Raw genomic sequence first — 15403 nt, forward strand, 5'->3', positions numbered from 1 at the left:
TTCACCGCAACCTCCGCCTCCAGGGTTCAAGCAATTCTCCTGCCTCAGCCTCCCAAGTAGCTGGGACTACAGGTGTGTGCCACCATGCCCGACTTGTTTTCTTACTTTTAGTAGAGTCAGGGTTTTACCATGTTGGCCATGCTGGTCTCAAACTCCTGACCTCAGATGATCTGCCTGCCTTGGCCTCCCAACGTGCTGTGATTACAGGCGTGAGCCACTGCGCCTGGCCTAAATGTCCATATTGCTCTTATCATTTCTATCTATTCAGTCACCCTTTAATCAAAGTGCCAATTTTCTTTGCTCAGAAAGCCATTACCATGCAGAAATGTGAAAATATTCACATTGTTTCTTGACACAGAGTCGCCTCACACCTAAGGCATGGCTGTTCTTGGACTTCAGATATATAATCTGGGTGTTCATTGAGGTCTCTTCACTCTATTTGGTTGGAATTGCAATGTCTCCCAGTTCCATGTGACCCATAGATACTCTTCATCTCACAGCCCCTCAATAGTTATATTTTGCTAGGCTTTGTGGAATTATACCCTGTGTACCCACATCCTAATATTTAGCCAAATACTCAAGAGACCCCTATGCAGACTTCTGGAGTTCCTTCTCTACAAGGTTCCCTCCTCTCCATTCCTCTTCACCCTTCCCTGTGCTATGATCTGGAAAGTACCCTCAGGCAGAAAGCCAAGATGAATGTGGCTTTTATATGTCTGTCTTCTCACAAGGATCACAGCCCTGAGCTATTCAACATCTGCTTCATATATTTTGTCCAGTTTCATAGTTGTTTACATTGGGAAGGTGAGTCTGATGCTGTCATGGCAAAAACTGCAAGCTCTATCTACCAGATTTTCAAATTGTCATGATTGTATATCATCTCTGCCATTTACCTGTCTGGTACTTAAAGAATATGGAATTCCCTTTAAATCAACAATACATTATTTCTGTATTTAACAACCTGTGTGTGTGTGTGTGTGTGTGTGTGTGTATGTGTGTATCTGTCTGTCTGTCCAGGTTATTAGACGGGTTGAATTTGTTTCCTTTATGTTTGTTTTTAGTATTAAAGATGATGTTTTTTTTTTGTAGGACTGAAACTCAGCTTGCTCAGGAAGGAAAATAATTGCCCGACCATTAAGGGCATTGGGCTTGTTTAAAAGAGGAGGGTATTTTCTTCTTTAAAAAATGTTGTTTGCATGCAAGTAAGGAAGTTGGGATTCTCCAAAAGGAGGATACTTCTGGAAGTGAAACAGGCTTGTTTATCCTGGATGCACAGGAAGGTATCACAGTGACTTAATTATACACCCCAAAATATCTTAAAAAGTAGTTTAGAACTGTCAACTAGTCTCTGGGCATTGTTTGGTTTTGTTTTAAACATTTTTTAAATCAACAAATAAAAGTTGTATATATTTGTGGTGTACAAGATAATGTTTTGATATATATATATACACATTATAGAATGACTAAAACCAATTAACATATATGTTACCTCACATACTTATCTTTTTTTGTAATAAGAACATTTAATGTCTTATTTAAAGATTTTATTAAAGAACATTTAAAGTCTTAGCAGTTTTCAAGTATCCAATACATTGTTATTAAATATAATCACCATGTTGAACTAATTCCTCCTGTCTAACTGAAATTTTGTATCCTTTGACCAACATCTCCCCAATCACCCTACATGACCATAGCCTCTGATAACTACCATTCTACTCTCAGCTTCTATGAGTTCAACTTTTTTAGATTTCTCATATGAGTGAGATCATGTTGTATTTGTCTTTCTGTGCCTGGCTTATTTCACTTAGCATAATATCCTCCGGGTTTGTCCATGTTGTCAAAAATTACAGGATTTACTTCTGTTTGAGGCTAAATCGTATTCCACTGTGCATATATATACCACATTTTCTTTATCCATTCATCTATTTAAGGATGCTTAGGTTGATTCCATATCTTGGTTATTGTGAATAATGCTGCAATGAACATGGGAGTATAGATACGTTTTCAACATACTAATTTTATTTCCTTTGGAATATACCCAGAAATGGGATTGGTGGTTCATATGGTAGCTCTAATTTTAATTTTTTTAGGAACCTCCATACTCTTTTTTATAATGATTGTACTAATTTATATTGCCAGCAACAATGTACAGGGTTTTCTTCTCTCCACATTCTCACCCACACTTATCTCTTGTCTTTTTTATAAAATACCCATCCTAACAGGTGTGAGATGATATCTCATTGCGGTTTTAATTTAATGAATTTCCTTGATGATTTTTTTCATCTACATTTTGGCCATTTGTAATCCTCTTTTGGGAAATGTCTATTGTAGTCCCTTTTTTTTCATAAAACTTCCTTTTTATGGCTTAAAAAGAAATAGACAATGTCAATTATAGATCCCCAGGTTAGAGACCATAGTTTTTAGTTTAGGAATATCCTGGGAAGCACTGAGTAAATGTGAAATAAGATTAATAATATTTTTCTGCCAGTTTCTTCAAACTTGTTTTTGGGGCTTGCTTTTTGGCATTTCATGGGTATTGGCTTTTTATTCTTCAAAATGACCTACTTCAGGGATTATGAGTGATGCCAGTTTTTCATAGCTGGGTGGGTTTAGGATCTAAGATTATCTTAGGGATATCCTGAGGATGTGTTATTTTTACCTCAACAGTGATAGCTAGTAGCTGATCCTCCTCCTTCCTGTCCTTTACAATTTCATTAAAATACCTTCTCCATCTCTTTCATCTAAAGAAGTCAAGTTTTTTTCCAAGTTGGTTGTTGAAGAACATTGATTATGTATCTTTATGTTTAAAATACCAAAAAAGGCATTGTGGAGAGTAACAGAAGTTAAACATATGACTTTTGTTTTCCATGAGTATATAACCTAATGACAGAGAACACACAAAGACATGAGTGACAGAAACATAAAAAAAAAACCTTGCAGCTTTTGGAAAAGCCAACAGCTTGAGAATCACAGTCTGTCACTTAGCAGTTCTAGTATAAAGAGCGCTTCATCGCTGATTGCTCTGGCAGAAGGTTCTGAAGAGCCTTAATGTTCAAAATTGGGCCATTGAACCAGCAGTATTAGCATCACTGGGAAGCTTATTGGAAGCCCAGGATCTCAAGCCCTACCCTAGACCTTCTGGGTGAGAACTGTCATTTTAAAAAGGTCTCCTGGTGATTTAAATGCACATTACAGTCTGGGAAGCACTGCTGCAGAGGATTCTGATTGTGTTCATTTAGGTCAGGTGCCCACTTGGAATGAATCACAAAGCCAGGGACATACAGGACATACTGAATGCTCAATCCTGGGACATATGGTCCTTATCCCCTAGGACAATGGGTGTGGGATCAGTTTGTGGAATGGGTTTACTACAGGAAAGGTGTGTTTTGTTACCAAGGGAAGGGAAGTTGGGAAAGAAGATAATAACAATAGATGTCCAATAAACTTATTTCCTCTTTCATGCCTTTGCTCACATTAATGTTAGAACTAGCTAACTCCTTTACTTTGGGTCATTTCATCCCATTTCCTGTGTGTGTGTATGTGTGTGCACACGTGTGTGTGTTCGTGTGTGTTCTACTTTCAGTCTCCCCCACCCCTCATTGCCATCTGTCTGCCTGACCTAGATATCAGAGGTTCTTCCTTATTCCACAGCATGGTTCTCCTGTCCCTCTCAGAGAGTTCATATCTCTCAAATATATATTAACACGTTATGGATAAGCACACACATACCTCTGCCTAAGTCTAACTTTACTTCATTGCACTCCTGATAGAGCATGTGTGCTTCACCTACTGCTTTTCATTCTACCACTGAGGCATTAACCCTTGGAGTCATGCCTTTTAAAGCTGTGAATATCTGTTAAAATGTACTTGTATTAATATTACAGGGGGTCATACTTTTAGCCCTCAGGAATTCTGATTCCATTAGCAAAGTTTTTTTTTTTTTTTGCATACAGGGAACAAAAGAGGGGTGTAATCCTTTACTATTATTATTTATTTTGATGTTCATATTTTCTCTGATTTCTCAAGAAGGCTCCTGTAGTCTTTTGATGTGTCCTCATTCTTTAAGTACTTCCTTCTTTTCTGGCCCAACAAGATGTTCCAGGTTCATCTTATACTTTTGCAGCCTTAGCTCTGGAATCAGCCATTTCTCCAAGGAGTTCTAATGACTTTTAGTGGAGAATGCTGTTTAGAAACTAAGATTTGAGTGCAAGGTGTGCTTATCCTTTTTGAGTTATCATTGTTTCTGGGCCGTTTCAGTGAATAGAATTAGGAAATATGCATGTGTATATGTATGTGTGTATGTGTGTATTTAGATAACTTAAATTGGTATCATGTACATGATTCTTTGCAGGCCAGTTGGTCTCTGTTTCAAGTACTTAACTTTCCCTTTGTAACACAAAAGCAGCCATAAATAATATGTAAATGAATGGGCAGAGCTGTGTTTCAATAAAACTTATTTATGGACCCTGAAATTTGTATTTCATATCATTTTCACATATGACATATTCTTCTTTTGACATTTTTTCTAACCATTTTAAAACATAGAGGCCATTATTAACTTGTGGGCCATACAAAAACAGGTGATAGAGCATATTTGGCCTGTGGGCTGTAGTTTGCCAAGCCCTGGTCTTTCCGAAACACTTTCAGTTTACATACAACACACATACCTATATAGTCATACACTGAGTAACAACATTTTGGTCAACGATGGACCACATTTACAATGGTGGTTACCTAGACTATAAAGGAGCTGAAAAGCTCCTGTTGTCTAGTGATATCATAGCCATTATAACATCATACCGCAACTCATTACATATGTGTTTTTGGTGATGCTGATGTAAACAAACCTACTGAGCTGCCAGTCATATCAAAGCACAGCACATACAGTTATGTATGGCACACAGTACTTGTTAATTATAATAAGTGACCCGTTTTTGGTTTATGAGGTACTATATAGTTTTCCCTCCATATCTTTGTGGGATTCCTTCTAGGAACCCACTCGCCCCCTCTCGTGGATACCAAAATCCACCAATGCTCCCCAATGTAAAATGGCATAATATTTGTGTATAACCTATGCACATCCTTCTGTATACTTTAAATCATCTCTAGATTACTTACAATACCTATCACAATACCTACACATCACTTCATTTGTGTGAATACAGTGTAGTACTTGGCACACAGTAAATTCAAGTTTTACTTTTTGGAACTTTTTGAAATTTTATATTTTATTTTTATTTATTTTTAAAATTTTAAGTTTGGGGCTACATATGCAGGTTTGTTACATGGGTAAATTATGGGTCGCTGAGGCTTGGTATATGAATGATCCCATTACCAGGGTAGTGAGCACAGTACCAGATAGGTGGACTTCCAAGGTATGCCTTCCCCCCACCCTCCCCCATCAAGTGGTCCCCAGTGTCTTTGTTCCCTTCTTTGTGTTCATGTGTATTCATTGTTTGGCTCCCACTTATAAGTGAGAACACGCAATATTTGGTTTTCTGTTCTTATGTTAGTTTGCTTAGGATAATGGCCTTCAGCTGTATCCATGTTGCTGCAAAAGACATTTCATTATTTTTTATGGCTGTGTAGTATTCTATGGTGTATATGTACCACATTTTCTTTATCCAGTCCATCGATGATGGACATCTTGGTTGATTCCGTGTCCGCTGTTGTAAATAGTGCTGTGATTAACATGTGTCTTTTTGGTAGAATGATTTATTTTCATTTGGATATATACCCAATAGTAGTATTGCTGGGTCAAATGGTAATTCTGTTTTAAGTTCTTTGAGAAATCTCCACACTGCTTTCCACAATGGATGAACTAATTTACACTCCCACCAGCAGTATATAAGTGTTCCCTTTTCTCCAATGTATAAGTGTTCTCCCTTTTCACCAGCATATCATTGTGGTTTTGATTTGCATTTATCTAATGATTAGTGATGATATGAGCATTTCTTCATATATTTGTTGGCCACATGTATGTCTTCTTTTAAGAAATGTCTGTTCATGTTCTTTGACCATTTTATAATGGGGTTATTTGTTTTTTGCTTACTGATTCAAGTTTTTTTATAAATTCTGGATATTAGACCTTTGTCAGATGCATAGTTTGCAAATATTTTCTCCCATTCTGTAGGTTGTCTATTTACTCTGTTGGTAGTTTCTTTTGCAGTGCAGAAGCTGTTTAATTGGGTCCTACTTGTCAATTTTTTGTTTTGTTGCATTGTTTTTGAAGACTTCGTCATAAATTCTTTGCCAAGGCCAATGTCCAGAATGGTATTTCCTTGGTTTTCTCCTAGGGTTTTTATTGGTTTAGGTCTTAGATTTAAGTCTTTAATCCATGTTGAGTTAATTTTTGTATATGGTGAGAGGAAGGGGTCTAGTTTCAATCTTCTGCATGTGGCTAGCAAGTTATCTCAACACCATTTATTGAATAGGGAATACTTTCCCCATTGTTCATTATTGTTGACTTTGTCAATGATCAGGTAGTTGTAGGTGTGTGGCTTTATTTCTGGGTTCTCTATCCTGTTCCATTGGTCCATGTTTCTGTTTTCGTACCAGTACCATGCTGTTTCAGGTACTGTAGCTTTGTAATATAGTTTGAGGTTAGGTAATGTTATGCCTCTGGATTCATTCTTTTTATTAGGATTGCTGTGGCTATTCCAGCTCTCTTTTGGTTCCTCCATGTAGATTTTTAGAATTTTTTTTCTAATTCTGTGAAAAATGACACTGGTAGTATGATAGGAATGGCACTGAATCTGTAAATTGCTTTGGGTAGTATGGTCATTTTATCAATGTTGATTCTTTTTATCCATGAGCATGGAATGTGTTTCCATTTGTTTATGTTGCCTCTGATTTCTTTCAGCAATGCATTGTATTGCTCATTGTAGACATCTTTCCCCTCCTTAGTAAGCTGTATCCTTAGGTATTTTATTCTTTTTCTGGCTACTATAAGTGGGATTGTGTTCTTGATTTTGCTGAGCCTAGACATTATTGGTGTATAGAAATGCTACTGATTTTCTTACATTGATTTTGTATCCTGAAAGTTTACTAAGGTTGTTTATCAGTTCTAGAAGCCTTGTGATGTAGTCTGTGGGTTTTCGTAGGTATAGAATTATATTGTCCATGCAGATAGACAGTTTAGCTTCCTGTCTCCCTAATTTAGATGCCTTTTATTTCTTTTTCTTGCCTGATAGCTCTGGTTAGGACTTCTAGTACTATGTTGAATAGGAGCAGTGAAAATGGGCATCCTTGTCTTTTTCCAGTTCTCAAGGGGAAGGCTTCCAGCTTTTGCCCATTCAGTAAGATGACATTGGCTATAGGTTTATGTTATATGGGTCTTATTATTTTGAAGTGTTTTCCTTTGATGCCTAATTTGTTGATGGTTTTTAACATGAAGGGATGTTGAATTTTTTTGAAGGCCTTTTCTGTGTCTATTGAGATGGTCATATGGTTTTTGTTATTAATTCAGTTTATGTGGTGAATCACATTTATTGACTTGTGTATGTTGAACCAACTTTGCATCCCAGGAATAAAGTCTACTTGATCATGGTGAATTAGCTTTTTGATGTGCTTCTGAATTTGCTTGTATTTTGTTGAGGATTTTTGCATCTGTATTCATCAGGGATGTTGGCATGAAGCTTTTTTTTTTTTTTTCTGTGTCTCTGCTGGGCTTTGGTATCAGAATGATGCTGGCTTTGTAGTCTGAATTAGGGAGTAGTCCCTCCTTCTCAATTTTTTGAAATAAATTTAGTAGGATTGGCACTAGCTCTTCTTTGTATATCTGGTAGAATTTAACTGTGAATCCATCTGGTCTAGGGCTTTTTTTGGTTGGTAGACTTTTTATTATTGATTTAATTTCTGAACTCATTATTGTACTGTTCAATATTGATTGCTATTTTTATTGTGCTGTTGTCCAAGTGTGTGGTTGATTTTATTTTGATTTTTGAATTTGCTGAGACTTGCCTTATAACTGAACCATGTAGTCAGTCTTAGATTATGTGCCATGTGCAGATGAGAAGAATGTGTATTTTCTTGTTGATGGTTGGAGTGTTCTGTAGATGTCTATTAGGTCCAATTAGTCAAGTGTCAAGTTTAAGTCCGGAATATCTTTGCTGGTTTACTGCCTTGATGATCTGTCTAATGCTATTAGTGGGGGTTGAAGTCCTGAGTAGTATTGTTTGGTTGTCTGAATCTCTTCACAGATCGCTAAGAACTTTTTTTTTTAATCTGGGTGCTCCACTGTTGGGTTGGGTGTGTATATATTTAAAATAATTAAGTGTTCTTGTTGGATTGAGCCCTTTATCATTATGTAATGTCCTTTCTTTGTCCTTTTTGATCATTGTTGGTTTAAAGCCTGTTTTATCTGATGTATGAATAGCTACCCCTGTTTTTTGTTTCCTATTAGCCTGATAGATCTTTCTCCATTTCTTTACTTTGAGCCTATATATGTTGTTACTTGTGAGATATGTCTCTTGAAGACCGTAGTCAGTTGGTTTGTGCTTCTTTTTCTAACCGGGCACTCTATCCCTTTTAAGTGGGGGCATTTAGCCCATTTACATTCAGGGTCAGTATCGGACTGTGAGGATTTGATCCTGTCATCATGCTATTAGCTGGCTATTATGTAGACTTGATCATATAGTTGCTTTATAATATCAATGAAGTATGTGCTTAAGTATGTCTTTATGGTGGCAGGTATCATTCATTAATTTCCATGTTTAGCACTTCCTTTAGAAGCTCTTGTAAGGCAGGTCTAGGGGTAATGAATACCCTTAGCTTTGCTTGTTTGAAAAGGATTTCATTTCTCCTTTGCTTATGAGGTTTGGTTTGGAATGATATGGAATTCTTGGTTGGAATTTCTTTTCTTCAAGGATATTGAAAACAGACCCCAAATCTCTTCTGGCTTATAAGATTTCTACTAAAAGGTCCATTGTTAACCTGATGGGGTTCTCTTTGTAAGTTTTTCTCTAGCTGCATTTAAGATTTTTTCTTTTGCATTGACCTTGGAGAATCTGATCACTGTGCTTTGGGGATGATCATCTTGCATAGTATCTCACAGGTGTTCTCTGAATTTCTTGAATTTGTATGTCACCCTCTCAAGCAAGACTGGGAAAATTTTCATGGACTATATCCTCAAATACGTTTTCCAAGTTGCTTGTTGTTTCTCCTCTTTCTGGAATGCAAATGAGTTACAGGTTTGGTCTCTGTGTAATCCCCTATTTCTCAGCTATTCTGTTATTTTTTTAAATTATTTTTTCTTTATTTTTGTCTGCCTGTGTTGCTTCAAAGGAGTGGCCTTCAAGCTGTGAGGTTTTTATTTTTCATTTTTATTTATTTATTTTTTTTTTGAGACAGAGTCTTGCTCTGTCGCCCAGACTGTAGTGCAGTGGCGTGATCTTGGCTCACTGCAACCTCCACCTCCTGGGTTCAAGCGATTCTCCAGCCTCAGTCTCCCGAGTACTTGACTCTACAAGCATGTGCCACCATGCCTAGCTAACTTTTGTATTTTTAATAGAGACAGGGTTTTGCCATGTTGGACAGGCTGGTCTCAAACTCCTGACCTCAGATGATCCACCTGCCTTGGCTTCCCAAAGTGCTGGGATTACAGGTGTGAGCCACCATGCCTGGCCAAGCTGCGAGATTCTTTTCTCAACTTGGTCTATTCTGCTTTTAATGCATCCAATTGTATTTTGAAATTCCTGGAATTTTTCATTTCCAGAAGTTCAGTTTGGTCTTTTTTTAAATGGTTATGTCATCTTTCAACTATTGGGTTGTTTTACTGTTTTTCCTGGGTTGGGTTTCAACATTTTCTTGTGTCTCAGTGTGCTTCCTTATCATCCAGATTCTGAATACTCTGCCTGGCATTTCAGCCATTTCATTCTGGTTAGGATCCACTACTGCGGAGCTAGTGTGATCATCTGGAGGTAAGAAGACATGCTGGCTTTTAGAGTTGCCAGAGTTCTTGTGCTGGGTCATTCTTCTGTGACAGCTGATGATTCTTTATTATTTGAAGTTGTTGTCCTTTGGGTGAGGCTTTTTGTTTTTATGATCTTTATTGCCCTTAGGGTTTTTTGACTGTGGTGTAAGTTGGGTATAGTTGAATCACTTCATTTCTGGATGCTTTTAGGAGCCAAGACTCAGCTCCATACTGTTGGGATGCATGCTCTAACCCTGTGGGACTGGGACTGGGTCAGCAGCTTTGTCCTCTGGTCTCTCACGGTTGAGCTTTGGCTGGGATAGGGAGGCTGAGGTGCTCCCAGACCATTGACAACAGCACTCCATAGGGGACAGCGAATGGGGCATGGGTGTAGGTGCTCCAGCAGGGGCAGCAGGGGCACTGTGGGCAGGATGTGCTCCAGTGGGCGGTGCTGTGGGCGAAAGGCACTGTGGCAGGGGCACTGAGGGTGGGAGGTGCTCTGGTAGGGGACACTGTGGGCTTGGGAGGTATGCTCCAGCAGAAGTGGTGGAGGCGTTGTGGCCGTGGGTAGGGTCGCTTCTGCAAGGGGAAACCATGGGTGGGTGGGTTGCTCTGGCTGGAAATGCTGCAGGCAGGAGGCCTGGAATTTTCTTTTTTTTTAAATCTGAGCTTGATTGAATTCATAGATGTAGAACACATGGATATGGAAGGCCAACTGGACCATACTTTTTACTGTCATTTTAGAGTGTATTCCTACTTATCAAAAAAAAGTTAACTGTAAAACAGCCTCAGGCATGTCCTTCAAGAAGTATTCCCAAATAAGGCATTGTTATCTTAGGAGATGACAGCTCCATGGATGTTAAAGCCCCTGAAGACTTTTCCCTGGGACAGCTGTGGTCTGTGGTTATAAGTAATCAGGGAAGAATTTTCTACCCTTTCTAGTCTTAGCCCCAAGCTTTGAGATAGGCAATATTTCAGGGGCTGTCAGTAAGAAAGTTTATAACTAATCCAATTTTGAGGGTCTTGCTCTTGGGGTCCCAGATTTATCAACAGGTGTCTACTAGTTAGACTCTCCAACTTGAGTGGCTCCTAGGGTTGTCTTCTGTCTCTCAGCCTTGAAGATCATGTAAACCAAATCTCAATTTCATTAGGTTTAGCAAAATGCCATCACAGCATAAAGGTCAGTTTCTACATTCTGTTTACCTGTCTTGGTTCCTACGTTTATTTATTGATTTAGTTTTCTATGTAGTCCTCATTTTTTTTTAGCAGATCATGAATGCATTTGAGACCAGTAGTTTTAGTTCATCATTCTCTCAGAATACAAACACCTGTGTTATGTGCACTTTTCTTTAACTGTGCATTACTCTTTAATATTTGATCATATATTATACATCTTTCTAGTTATTTTATGTTTGTCAGTTGTGTATATTTCAGTCCTTGTGAGCACACTTGATAATTTATTCTATTGTTCCATTTCACTTCAGCCCTCTAGGCAAATAGTAACTATTCAGAAAAATCCTCACCGATCAATATAAAATCAGTGGCTTTTCATTAAGATTATTTCAGAGATCATGGTACCTTGCTGGTATAAAAGAGTAAAACCCCTTTTTCTAAAGTTCTTAGCTTACTTAGGGGAGGAAAATTTCTAATTGGAGAAATTTGACTGATATTTAGGAATTGTTAGTTAAATATCTATGCTGTGTGATACATGCATATATGGGAATTTTATTTCTTTCTCTGTATTTTATTAAGTAAGCATAAAATGGACTAAAATATTTTCTTTTCCTTTTGGGATATGAATTTTGGTCAGTAGGGACAGACTGTTTCTCTATAGGTTCTTTAGCAGATAGGAAGCAGATGTGGCAATGTGAGGAGACTACTAGGGGAAGAACAAATGTATGAGTAATCTGGAAAAAGATTAAAGTCAATTATAAGTTAAATGTCAGCCTTTGGACCAAAGCTTTTTCATTCTTGGTACTCTAAAGAGATGAGAGCAATTGAGTGTTCTTAAACCCTCTGCCAAAAAAAAAAAAAAAAAAAAAAAAAAAAGTGGGGTGGCGAGAGAGAGAGAGAGAGAGAGAGACTGTTTTTAAAAGCCAGTATTTCACTATACTTACTGTTTTATTTCCAGGTTTGTTTGTTTGTTTTTTAAACAGTCTGCTTTTGATTTTCTTTGGTTAGGTAAAACATAACCCATCATTAGCCTGTATTTGTACTTAAGAGTATTGTTTTATTTGGTTAGAGAATGTCTTTAAAATCATATGGTCTTTGTCAGTGAGCTTCTAGGAATGTCTGGCATGGTTATTGGTCAAATGCCTGGCAGATGGAAATGAAATTTTGTGAGGAATCTTCTGGATCAAATACAGATTTATTTTTACTTTAATAAAACTATTCAAAGCATAAAGACTTCAGTCTGAGTGTCAACAGTAGTAGCTGATGTGGGAGCAGTTGCCCGGATAGTACTTGTTGAGGATTGCAGTGATGTTCCCATTCCTGATGCCACTTTTTTGTTGTGCTTGAATTACAGACATAGGCCATATGGGCATCTACAGGTCTTTTAGATCTCTGAAGTTCTTTATAATGTATACTGGGCATACTGTTTTCTCCTATACACAAAAAAGTGCTTTGTATTTAATTAAATGAAGATACTGTTTAGTTTTGTGTGTGACACCACCCGTTCTTAGACCAATTCCATTGGCAATTATTAGATCAATTTAATTCCCCAAAGGAATACTTGAGAGACAGGGCTGAGAACAGTTACAATCATTTTAGTTTAAAATTATACTTAGCAATGAGAAACAAATGATAGACTCTACAATCTAGCTTGTAGATAAATAGTAAATAGCAATAAAATTAGAATCTATCTATAATAAAATTAAGTTTTCCAGCTTGTCTATGCTTTTGTACATATTATTTTCACTTTTAAGTGCATCTGCCTAATTAGTAATATATATTGGGTTATAATGATACTTAAATATCATGTTATCCTTTAAATAATAATTCCAAGGAAAGTGTAAGAAAATTCACTCATTCATTTTTTTTAAATCAAAGATAAGCCCTTTGGAATTATTTCAGTTCATCACATTTTTTCATTCATTCGCCAAAACTTTATTGCACACTTACTAAAGACAGGTCTTAAGTTAGGTGTTGGGGCAGTGGTCACAGTATCTTTCCAGTCTTCAAGAAACTTAGAGTTTAATTCTATTGAGTTAGGTTGAGTATTGGAAAAAAAATGCTCTTCAACATCTACTGGCTCTGTTACCTCTGCTCTTCACATTAGTTAACACCTTAAGGTTGAAATTAGTGAGCCCATCCTATGGTAGTTGGAGGAAAACTTAGAGAAAACCCTTTTGAAATGTATCTTAATAGCCATTGGCCACCAACATAACAGTGTTCCAGGAAAAGGAGACTTGATAGATGAAAAGATAATCTGTCAAATATATATTTTTTATAATTTAAAATTTCTCTGTAAATTAATTTTTAAAGATATATTTTACATATAATAAAATGCACACATTTTGAGTGTAGAGTTCAATGAATTTTGACAGAGTATGTACCCTTGTAACCATAACTCTAGTTGTTCACCTGAGAGAGAAACTTGGAGTTATTCTGGATTCCTTTCTTTATCACATCCAAATGATTACTAATTTCTGTCCATGCTACACTCTAAACTTCCATAGAACTTCTCCCCTCTTTACTCTCCTGACTACTACCTTGGTTTTTGACATGTTAAGCCCTGTTTTTCACCTCTATTACCGCAATCTACTTTATAACTAGCTTTTGATTCTTATCTCTTTTCTTTTTCGTATACCCTTCATGACGTTATTAATTTGTGATTTTTCTAAAATACTATTCTGATCATATTACCTGCCTTGCCTAAAATCCCTTCATGACTCTTTACAGTTCCCATTCTCAATTATTGTTTTGATGGTGGTATCATTTATCAAATAGAAAATACACATAGAAAAGCAGATTTGTGGAGGGAAGGTGATGAGTTAGTTCACTTTAACAAAGTGGAAGAAATAAAACATTGCCTTCAGAAGCATTTTTATTTGATTCAAGCTTTATGTACACAATTATGGGGGAAGGAGAGAAAAAGCCATCACAAATACCAGAAACTGTTCTGAGACTTTTATATTGATGAAGAAAATGAATTTTGGCAATGCTAGGTGGGAAAAATTATGTTTGTTCAAGCTTGTTTATACTTTAAGTGATGATTAAATTTAAATTTATAAACTCACATCTTCACCTTCATATACTAGTTTGTTAAAAAATGCCTTCCAATATTTATCTAAACATGTCTCGAACACTATGAATTGCATATAAATTGTGAGGTTTACCTTTTAGATTGGTAAAGACAAGCTCTGAGGTAAAATAATTAATAGCAGGGTATCTTTTTACCTTGAGTGTGAGGAAAACATAGAAGAAATATTTAAATATGACAATAAAAGCAGTGAACTTTATTCTTGCTGTAGAACGTGCCTCAACCTTGTTAGTACTTACATTATTTTCTATACCATGAATATTCTATATCATCTAGCTTTTCTTGACACAGTGAGAAGATATATTTAATTTAGTGCCTGAATAAATAAAGTATTTATAGTACTACAAAGTACTGGTAATTTAGTGCCTGAATAAATAAAGTATTTGTAAAGTATTTGTGTACTGAGTGAGAATGACTCTAATATAAATGAGTTTTACCAAGGTGCCCTGTGGTATTATTTAGAAAAGTGATTATTTCTTTAAAAAATGAAAATCCCGGCTGGGCGCAGTGGCTCACGCCTGTAATCCCAGCACTCTGGGAGGCTGAGGCGGGCGGATCACCTGAGGTCAGGAGTTCAAGACCAGCCTGGCCGTGGTGAAACCCTGTCTTTACTAAAAATACAAAGAATTAGCCGGGCGTGGTGGTGCATGCCTGTAATCCCAGCTACTCGGGAGGCTGAGGCAGGAAAATCGCTTGAACCCGGGAGGCGGAAGTTGCAGTGAGCCGAGATTGTGCCATTGCGCTCCATTCTGGGCAACTAGAGCGAAACTCCATGAAAGAAAGAAAGGAAGGAAGGAAAGAGGGAGGAAGGGAGGGAGGCAGGGAGGAAAGGAGGGAAGGAAGGAAGGAAAGAAGGAAGGAAGGAAGGAAGGAAGGAAAGAAGGAAGGAAGGAAGGGAAATTCCAATCAAAATCCCATAGGTTATTTATAGATATCAACAATTGGATTCTAAAGTTTATATGAAAAGGCCAGAAAGAAAGAAAATCCCGATCAAAATCCCATAGGTTATTTATAGATATCAACAATTGAATTCTAAAGTTTATATGAAAAGGCCAGACCTGGAATAGTGACACAATACTGAAGAATAAAGTTGGAGGAGTCACACTAACCTTTTGCAAGACTGTTTTGTATGGTTAAAATAAACAGATGATCAATTATATTTTCATAAATCACACAGTTTATTGCCATACAAAGAGGTTGTCATTTTTATTCATAATGCTCAAAGA

General features: G+C 37.0%; 1 protein-coding gene across 8 annotated transcripts in view; it reads left to right on the forward strand.

The window, feature by feature from the left end:
- LRRC49 (leucine rich repeat containing 49) overlaps positions 1–15403 on the forward strand; it is a 153918-nt gene that overhangs the window by 52752 nt on the left and 85763 nt on the right. The window contains exon 1 of one of the 8 annotated variants that reach the window (XM_063716703.1): positions 9703–9920. The exons of the other annotated variants lie outside the window; for them this stretch is intronic. The gene's annotated coding sequence lies outside the window, so the exon portion shown is untranslated. Of the gene's footprint in view, positions 1–9702; positions 9921–15403 lie in introns of those variants that run through there. 8 annotated transcript variants of the gene reach the window in all.

This window comes from Pongo abelii, chromosome 16, assembly GCF_028885655.2.
Source record: "Pongo abelii isolate AG06213 chromosome 16, NHGRI_mPonAbe1-v2.0_pri, whole genome shotgun sequence".
In the NCBI taxonomy this organism is placed as follows: Eukaryota; Metazoa; Chordata; class Mammalia; order Primates; family Hominidae; genus Pongo; species Pongo abelii.